This window comes from Lactuca sativa, chromosome 3, assembly GCF_002870075.4.
Source record: "Lactuca sativa cultivar Salinas chromosome 3, Lsat_Salinas_v11, whole genome shotgun sequence".
NCBI classification, from domain to species: Eukaryota; Viridiplantae; Streptophyta; class Magnoliopsida; order Asterales; family Asteraceae; genus Lactuca; species Lactuca sativa.
In genome coordinates, this window is record NC_056625.2 from 40,156,612 (window position 1) to 40,165,863 (window position 9,252).

A 9,252-nucleotide genomic window follows, 5' to 3' on the forward strand; every position below is an offset into this window, starting at 1 on the left:
TTACATTGCTAAAAATGGCAAGCCCGGAAACATAGGCGTTACAAATTATCAGAGACTCGATCGAGCATACTCATACTCGATGACGCAACCCTACTCGTCCTCCGTTGTCTAAAAGATTCTTACTTGGAATGCCCACTGATCCGGTGTCTTCAGTAGTACGGGCCCAATACTACTGACCACACCGCATCAACATTCACTCCAAGTCCTCCTCCTTGGATCCTGGATTACGAGTACTCTACTCTCATGAGCTCCTAACTGCTATCTACTCGCTCTCAAAGCATCTCAGCAGCAGAAATCTCCTAGGCTAAGGCATCACAAATCAGGCCACTCTAGTCCTAATATGCATACTTAGCCTACTCTAGCATGCATAATGTAACATAACATATCTCATAACACATAATGTAAGGGTACTTTTGGGGATTTACCGTTCGGGCGTTGGCTGATCGTACACATGACTCTGCTCTATTTGTCTCAAAACTCTCTTTTTACTCTTTTCAAAAATTTTACTTCATTATCAAAATTTTCCTCAAATCCTCAGTTTGAGTTCAGATACGCCCGAAGATGCATCCGAATCCCTCAAAGCAAGGCTCTAATACCAACTTGTAACACCGAAAAAATTTGAACAATTTTTCACTTTTGAAAAAAAACCATAAATATCATTCACAATCATTTTAAAAACATTGTATCAGCATTGTATCAGTACAGAACCCCAAGATCATGATATATAAACTCCAATGTGCGTGTGTACGAATCATGTCGGTGCCTTCCCGCGCTCATCACTGGTACCTGAAACACATAACACAATAACTGTAAGCATAAATGCTTAGTGAGTTCCCTAAAATACCGCATACAACACATACGCCACTTGAGGCTATAATACGACCCTCCGGTCGATGTGTCTCAACGGGACCCACCAGTCCCGTAGCTCGTTGGACCCTCTGGTCCGGTCATAGCTGGTTAGGCCCTCCGGCCCGGTCTGTATTGTTAAACCCTTCGGTCCGGTCTATAACATCATACAACATATATATAACACATAGCACATAATCTCATACATAACACATAAGACCCTCTGGTCCAGACATAATACCACTCTAGGTAACGTATAGTGAGAAGACTCACCTCGGTTGTCTCGGTAAGTCTCTGACTCAGTAGAAATGTGATCTAGCCTCCGCCTAATCACACAAAGTAAATACTCTCATAAATACCCCAATACTGAACCTTAAAAGTCCACAAAAGTCAACGGTCAACTTTGACCCGACTCGTCGAGTGCACTAGGGCGACTCGGTGAGTCTACACGTGTCCATTAACTCTCTTAGTCTCTCTCTTGGCACGTCGAGTACTTCCCCCGACTCGACGAGTCACACCTAGCATGAATCGCGGGGCCACCCCGACTCAACTCGCCGAGTTTCAAGAACAACTCGACGAGTTCCGCCTTGAACTCCAGTCCCCCTAACTTTCCCTGACTCACCGTGTTCTTCCCCAACTCGACAAGTCTACTCACTGAGTGATTTACGGGAAACCCTCATCCTACTCGCCGAGTCTGTTCTTCGGACTCGGCGAGTTCATGCCATGCACAAACTCCATAGGCTTCCTGAGGTCAGATCTATTCCATACATTCATAGATCTGGCCTTCCCATGCATGATAATCACGTAAAGTTCAGACCTTGACACTCATATAACATCTAAATGGTCTAACTTGGTGATTTAGCCCCAAAAAAAGACATCCCAAGCTCATGGCTCCCAAAATGACTCATAAAGCTCCAAGGGTTAAGGTCTTTGGACCTCTTTGGGTCCAGATCCAGAACACAGACTCGAGAAGGGACCAAATGCTCCACTTATTCAACCTCTAAAAGGGTTAGAAAACCCTAACACTAAGAATCAACACCAAAACTGAAGAAGGTCCGAGCAAAATACCTCAATATGATCTCTAAGAACTAAGAAATCACCAAAATCGTCCTTCAGCCTCCTCTTGCCTTGGTCACCTCCTTCTTGCAAAAACACCCATAAAAGGATTAAGAATGGCCTCTCCTTTCTCACAAACGCTCTAGATCTCTTAGGGTTTCTCTCTGGGGGTTGGTGGCCGCAAATGACGGCCCTAAGGGCTTTTAAATAGGTCTCAAACCCTGGAAATTAGGGTTTTCATTAAACAGCGTGGACTCGCCGAGTCCACTCATGAACTCGCCGAGTCTAGCTGTGAACTCGTACACGAATCCGTGACCATACTCGGCGAGTTTATACACCAACTCGCCGAGTCTCCTCACAACTTCCAAACATAAAAGAATAAAATATAATACCTGAGAATCCGGATGTTACAAGGTCTTAACCGGATGTCTTCACGCTACTTGCATACATGCATCCTATGTTTAACCAATATGTTTTCTAAAGCTACAATCCTGAAAAACATAATATGTGCTCATGGTTTTAAACTATTAATATGTCTCGTTCGGACAACCAATAATTTTATAAGATTTTGTTAATTATATTTTTCTTCATAGCTTTAGTAAAAGTCAACATTTCCAAATAATAAAATTTCCCCCTTCAAATTTATTACTCCAAACTAATCCAATTTAAAGATAGGCAGAAGTTTAAATTAACAAACCACAGGAGTCGTTCTGTAACTTGTGATTTTAATTACAAAAGAAATTAAAATAAAAACTAGCAACTTATCACAAAATCACAAAGCAAGGAGTATTAATTTAATTATTATTTCCAAAAGATCCGTCCGTATTTGTTTTAAAAGAGAACTTATCTATAGGGACCATTTATGTGGCTGTGTCCGCTGGTTTCTTTATGAGGCTATTCGAACCATTGTTATGCCTAGTAACACCTAATAACACCAATGAACACCGTCCCCTCTCATGTTATTTCATGTTAAAGGCATCTCCGTTGCTTCTCATTACAACCATAACATCTCTTAATGCCATCTCCTTCTTTTTCTCCTAGTAACGTGTGTGGGGCGTTGCCAACACCCACCACTCTGAAAAAAAAAACATTCATATTATTGATTTTGTTATCTTCCTAACTCGAAAAAGCATGATCATTTTGTCATTTTTAAGATTTTGAAACTCTTATTTTTATCTAAATATACTAAATATATAAAAGTCATCTCTCTGAATATCTCCACTTTCTACTAACATAAACCCAAAAATATTTTTTAATAAACGATCAACACCTTAGATTAATATATTAAATTCACCATGATACCAAAAACTTCATATTCATTTTTTTTTAAAATTCACCATTTTATTGGTCGAATAAGAGATATATGATCAACCCAAACCATGAAATACATAATCTACATCTATATGTACAACTAATTTGAGCTTTACTTAGGAAAACATACATTTCTTCCTAAAACCAACTCCGAATTTTCAAGACATCCTACTTCTGATTTCTTACTCGATTCTACACATATTTTCACAATTATGGTGGGGATTTCACATGGTTTCTTGAGCTTTATATAATGCCTAAGATTTTAACTACTAAAACTCTTTCACATGCTCGAATTTACTACATCATTACAGGTGGTGGTTTTGAGGGTTTAAACCTCATTATTTCTCCTAATTAAACCCAATTACTCCTAATTAATCATCAATTATATTATTTTAATAATATAACCAATTTGTATATATTTATACATTTTTTTAATTTGAGTTATCATAATACACCCTCTCAAGAACATACCACCTACGAATGCCATTGCCCATCACCACCATACGCTACCACTGTCCATCACCGTTATCCGCTTATGGCCACGGGCCACCACCACCTACTCTTTCTGCCACCACCATCAGATCTGTATTGAGCCACCACCGATCTCCTCTTTAGATCTTGGTTCACCGGAACCTACAAACACCAAAGCATATCTGATGGAAGAAACCTTTACTCCTTAGATCTTGGTTCATTGATGCCTTTCTCTCTCTCTCTCTCTCTCTCACACACACACACACACACACACACTCTATACCGTCACCTTCCCCCTAAATCCTTAAGAAACCTTTACAAGAACAATCACGTTTTCGATTATATTTTACCATCTTTGAAACTTCAAAACATCATCCTAAGCTTTTGATTTTCGAGTTCAAGCATCGAGACTTTTTCTTTTTGATTTTTGAGTTCAAGATAAGTCCTAACTTTTCAAAGTTCAATCTCGTTTTCATCAGATCTGCCATTGTTGTTTGAGAATCAGATTTGTCATTATTGTTTATCCAAGCTCGTTTTTCAAGTTCAAGAAACCCTAACTTCACTGGATTGCCAATGTGTGTGTGATTTGATCTCCACGTGTGTATATGTGTATGTGGCGATTTTTTATAGGTGCGTCGTTTTTCAAATATGGTGATGGTGGTATATAATTGAATTGCTACCACCATTTTTATGGCAAATTACAAAGTTGTGATGAAATAACAAAACTTATTAATGATGAGAGAGAAGATACACATAGGATACTCAACCTTATATTTTTCTAAGTTAGGGCTTAAGGCCCCTAATTATCAAAACTTAACCCAATATTAATATATCTCAAATCTCAGTTAGTCCATTACTAATTGTCCGATAGGCTAAATCACCGTGAGCAATCTTGATTTTTGAAGACAAAACGCGTGCGACACATCAGTGCGATCTTCAAAACTTAAATGCCACATTTATTTTTCTATTCTTCTATCTCGAATTCTCAATTGCTCAGATCATTAACACCAAACGGTATGTGTTTCACATTTTTTCAAGTTTTCCATGATCTATTAGGGTTAGCCGATTAGGGGTTAATTATTTTCAGTTATCCATTGATTACAGAATACAAAATTTCAATTGTCAAGTCTTGAATACTTCTATGTAAATTTTGCCTTTGGAATTTTCAAATTTGGGTTGGAATGAACTCAAGGAAGCAGTCGACGAGTCAAGCAACATGTATTTTCATTAATCCATTACTTTCGGTAATCTGTTTGTTCATTTGTAGTTGTCTTGGTGATTCACAAAAAACATATACATAATAAAAAAAATAACTCTTCTATTTATAACTTTTTAGTTTATTATTTCGGTCCCAAGCACGGATAAAGGATGAGGGTTTATAATGTTTATATAGTAAAGACCAGAGAGAGAGAGAGAGAGAGAGAGAGAGAGAGAGAGAGAGAGAGAGAGAGAGAGAGAGAGAGAGAGAGAGAGAGAGACTACCAATGTATAAGGTTTTATTATGTATCAATTTAAAAAGAAAACAAAAAATTTATTAAGGGTATATTGGTAATTTCACATAGGTTTAACTACAAAATTTTTAATAAAGTTAATCAAAAGGATCGATGTTGAAACAAATTTAAAACTAAATTAATATTTATGTGCAAGTTGATACTCCGTAGGGATCATCCATGCAAAAAAAATTTCGCAGGGACTATTTTAGGGACAAATAGAAAAACTTAAGGATCATCTGTTAAATCTTGTCTACTAATTAATTAAGGGGAAGTTTGTTTAAAATGATTTATTGGTTTTTTAAGTAGTAGCTAGTAAGTTAAATTGAGTATTTGAGTGATAGAAAATAGTTTTTTTAAAATGGATTTTCCTCACCTTTTTCACCCGTTCAAGTTTTTTTTGAAGGAAGGAAAGTTGAGGAAATGGAAGGAAATAGACGTTCTTAAAGAAAAGAAAAGAGGTTTTTTTTTTTTTTTTTTTTTTTTTTAAAGGTGACGGGGATATGGAAGTAATGTTGTTCTTGAATTTCATTTAAGAGAGCGAAAGATTTCCTTTTACTTTTAGGATGATTGAAAGTGAAAGAAAAAGAAATGAAAAGGAAGAAATAAAGGGAAGGAAAGAAAATGTTACTATATTGCTTTTCTTCCATATCCTTCATTTCAACTTCTTTCTTAAAAAAAAAAAGCTCAAGAAGAAAGTGTTAATAATGTGTTTTCAAAAAGTCATTTTCTATTACTAATTTTTTGAAACTTTTTATCGATTTTTTTAGATAAAAAAAAAGCATAATATCTTGATGAACCTCAAAAAAAAATTTATTCTAAATTTTATTTTGTCATTTTACAATATCCAAACCTTTGTTTAAATTTTTAATTTTGTTAACATAAACATTTTTGCCAAAAAATGTTTTATTTTGAAACAGAATCCCAAACACCCCCTAAAAAGCCCCTAAAAAGGTGAAGTGAAAATGGTTGTGTAATTAGTGATGTTAGTACTTTTTTTTGACAAATAAACTTGCAAGTAATACCCACATAATTATTATATCAACTAACCTAACTATATTATAGTAATTGATACTCTTTGAAATGAACTTGTATTTACAAATTATAAGTCTCTATGGAGTATCGTATCATCCTCAAATATCGACTCATTATTCCAATATTCTCAGCTGACGAGATATGTCCGGTGTGCCGCAAGACATGTTTGACCTCTTTTGGAGAGCATACAGCTCATTGCAAAGAACTCACAGGTTTCAAATACAGACACAATATGGTTAGGGATGTCTTTAGCGACATATTTAAGCGTGTCGAGGTTTCTGCCAAGAAAGAGGCTCCTGTGAATTTCTTGACTGACCCGACATAATGAAGGTCAACCCTTAGACCGGCTAACGTTTTGATTTTTAGATGAGTTGGAGGAAAAAACACATGTGTAGACCTTACAGGGTATCCCCTCTTGTAGGATTGAGAGACGGGGGTTTCACGGTGGGACAAGCTGCATTAAAAGCTACTACATGCAAGGTCACTAAACATAAGAAATCGTGCATGAAAAATCAATATGTGTTCATATCATTTGCATATGATACGTTTGATTTCCTTACGCCAGATGTGGTAGAACTTTTTAATAGAATAAAACGGATCATGCATATCAATGTTATATCCGCTAGATCTATGGATGTAGTCTTCAAAAAAATTGACTTTACCATACAAAAAAACTTAGCGGCGTAACTTGTTATCTATTTGCCTTCTCATTCGTTGTACGATGAAGACTAAGTTTCATTAATAAAAAAAGTAATTGGGATTAACCTATTACATTAAGTCTATAAGTTAATGTTTATATTAAACCAAACTAGATGTGAGACTCATGTATTATATGAGTTTATTTAAAAGAAAAACTAAATACAAAAGTTTAGACATTTGAGAAGTAAGAATATATAAGAAAATTGAGAAAATATTGAATTATAAAAATTAAAGTGTTTTTTTCTCTTTTAAATTTAAATAAATAATTTAGATAAATAAATAAAGAAAATTAATAAATCTTTAATTTAGTAATATTGAAATTAGAAGGAAAGTTCATTAATGAAATTGATATGCATTTAAATTTAAATATTATCTACAATTTAATAAAATGAAAAGACCAAAAAATGACATGTGAAATAAAAATTAATTTAAAATAAACAAAATTGCAAAAATGGTCCCTATGGTATGCAAATTTTTGGGGTTTTAGTCCAAACTCCGAGTTTTTTGGATTTATGTATGTGAAAATAGTTCATCCGAAAATTGAAATGACTATAATACCCTTGGGGTATTTATTTTTCATTTTTCTTAAAATTTAATATTTATTTATTTTAAGAATTAAAAAAATAATAGAGGACCTCTCTCTCTCTCTCTCTATCATGGACTTTGTAAAAGTCAACCTTCCCCATTGAAGAGGTGCTGGAAATTCTTTCTCTCTAAACCAGATTGGAGGTACGTTGGAAGAGTGAAAGAGACTGAAATGGGTGTTTGTTCTTGAGCTAAGTCGTTGCTGCCATAAACCACCATTCCCTCACCATTGTTGGACCAAAAACCACCACCACCTCACTTCTCCCCCTTTCCTATCGTTGAATTCTATCAAGAGCCGAAGAGGGAACCAAGAGTGGCCAAGAACTGCCACCCTTGATCACCCACTGCCACCGGGAACCACCAGAAGTCGCCGCCAACATCCACCATTGTGTTCCCTTGGGCTGCCAACGCAAACCACATCCACCCATTACCACCGTTGTTGCCGGAAACATCCTTCCCGACCCATCCTCTCATGACCAACTCATAACTCGCCGGAACATAAACAAAAACGGAGCAACAGAAGGCCACCGGATCAGCCTCCTGCCATATACCACCGCCGCTCATCACTGTAGTCCAGCCACCACCTTCTTCACTGCCGTCCAGCCACCACCCAGATACTTTGAAGGTTGAACCATGAATTTGATCAAGGAAACAACGTTCCAGGGATACAGGACCATCGATCTGATATTAATTATGTAACAATCGGAGTACCAATCTAAAACCGGGAATTGGGAATAACACCAGATGAAGATTAGGATATAGAAGAATCTAATTAGGGTTGGAGAACACATACAAATTAACAATCGGAGTACCAAACTCGTCATTGCAGTCCAACCACCACCTTCGTCTGGTCCTCTTCTTCTTTCTTATTCTTTTGTCGTCCCCCAGTCGAGTCTGCCCCCAAATCCCCACATTCTCCCTCGTTTTGACTCCTGATCCCTCTTCAGAAAACAATTTAAAGATAAAATTGAACAATTATACTAACAAGATCAACAACAGATTACTTAAAGGTACAAACTCTGCCAGAGAGTGATATAGAGAGAAAGAGAGGCATATGGACGAGGTTTGGGTCAGCGGTGGGTTTACACAGGAGAGAGAGGGGGAGAGAGAGAGAGAGGTGGGCCCCAAATTAGGTAATTATTTTATTTTTCATTTAAATTAAATAGAAAAATCATAAAAAAAAATATATCAGAATGGCATAATAGTCTTTTCAGTTTACTGAAAGACTAAAAACGCAAAGAAACCAGCTCAAAAAGAAGCACCAATCCAAAAAAGTCGTCGTTTGGACTAAAACCCCAAAAATTTGCATACCATAGGGACCATTTTTGCAATTTTGTCTTTAAAATAACCACAATATTTTATGTGTCAAAATAAATGAGAATGTAACATATGACAAAAAAATCTTTATTTATTAGATAGGATGCTGATGGTTCACATATATTTTTCTACATAAGACATTTATTAAGGGTGTTATTGCTTTTAAAAAATGCAAGCTCCTTCGATACTGTCAAATGTGGCTATCATTGAAAGTCTTTCTTCCAAGCTTAACCCATTCCATGACGCGGGCCTAGATCATTTGGACTTCTGTTGTGATGAACTATTTTCATAAGGTATATATTTCAAAGCTATGCAGAGCTTTGAAGAAGTCCAAAATAGGGAAAAAAAAGTGTGGGAACATAATTATATGTGCAAACGATATGATAATAGATATCCATAAATAGAAGAAATGAATTAGCAATGTTAAAATAATATTTTTCTC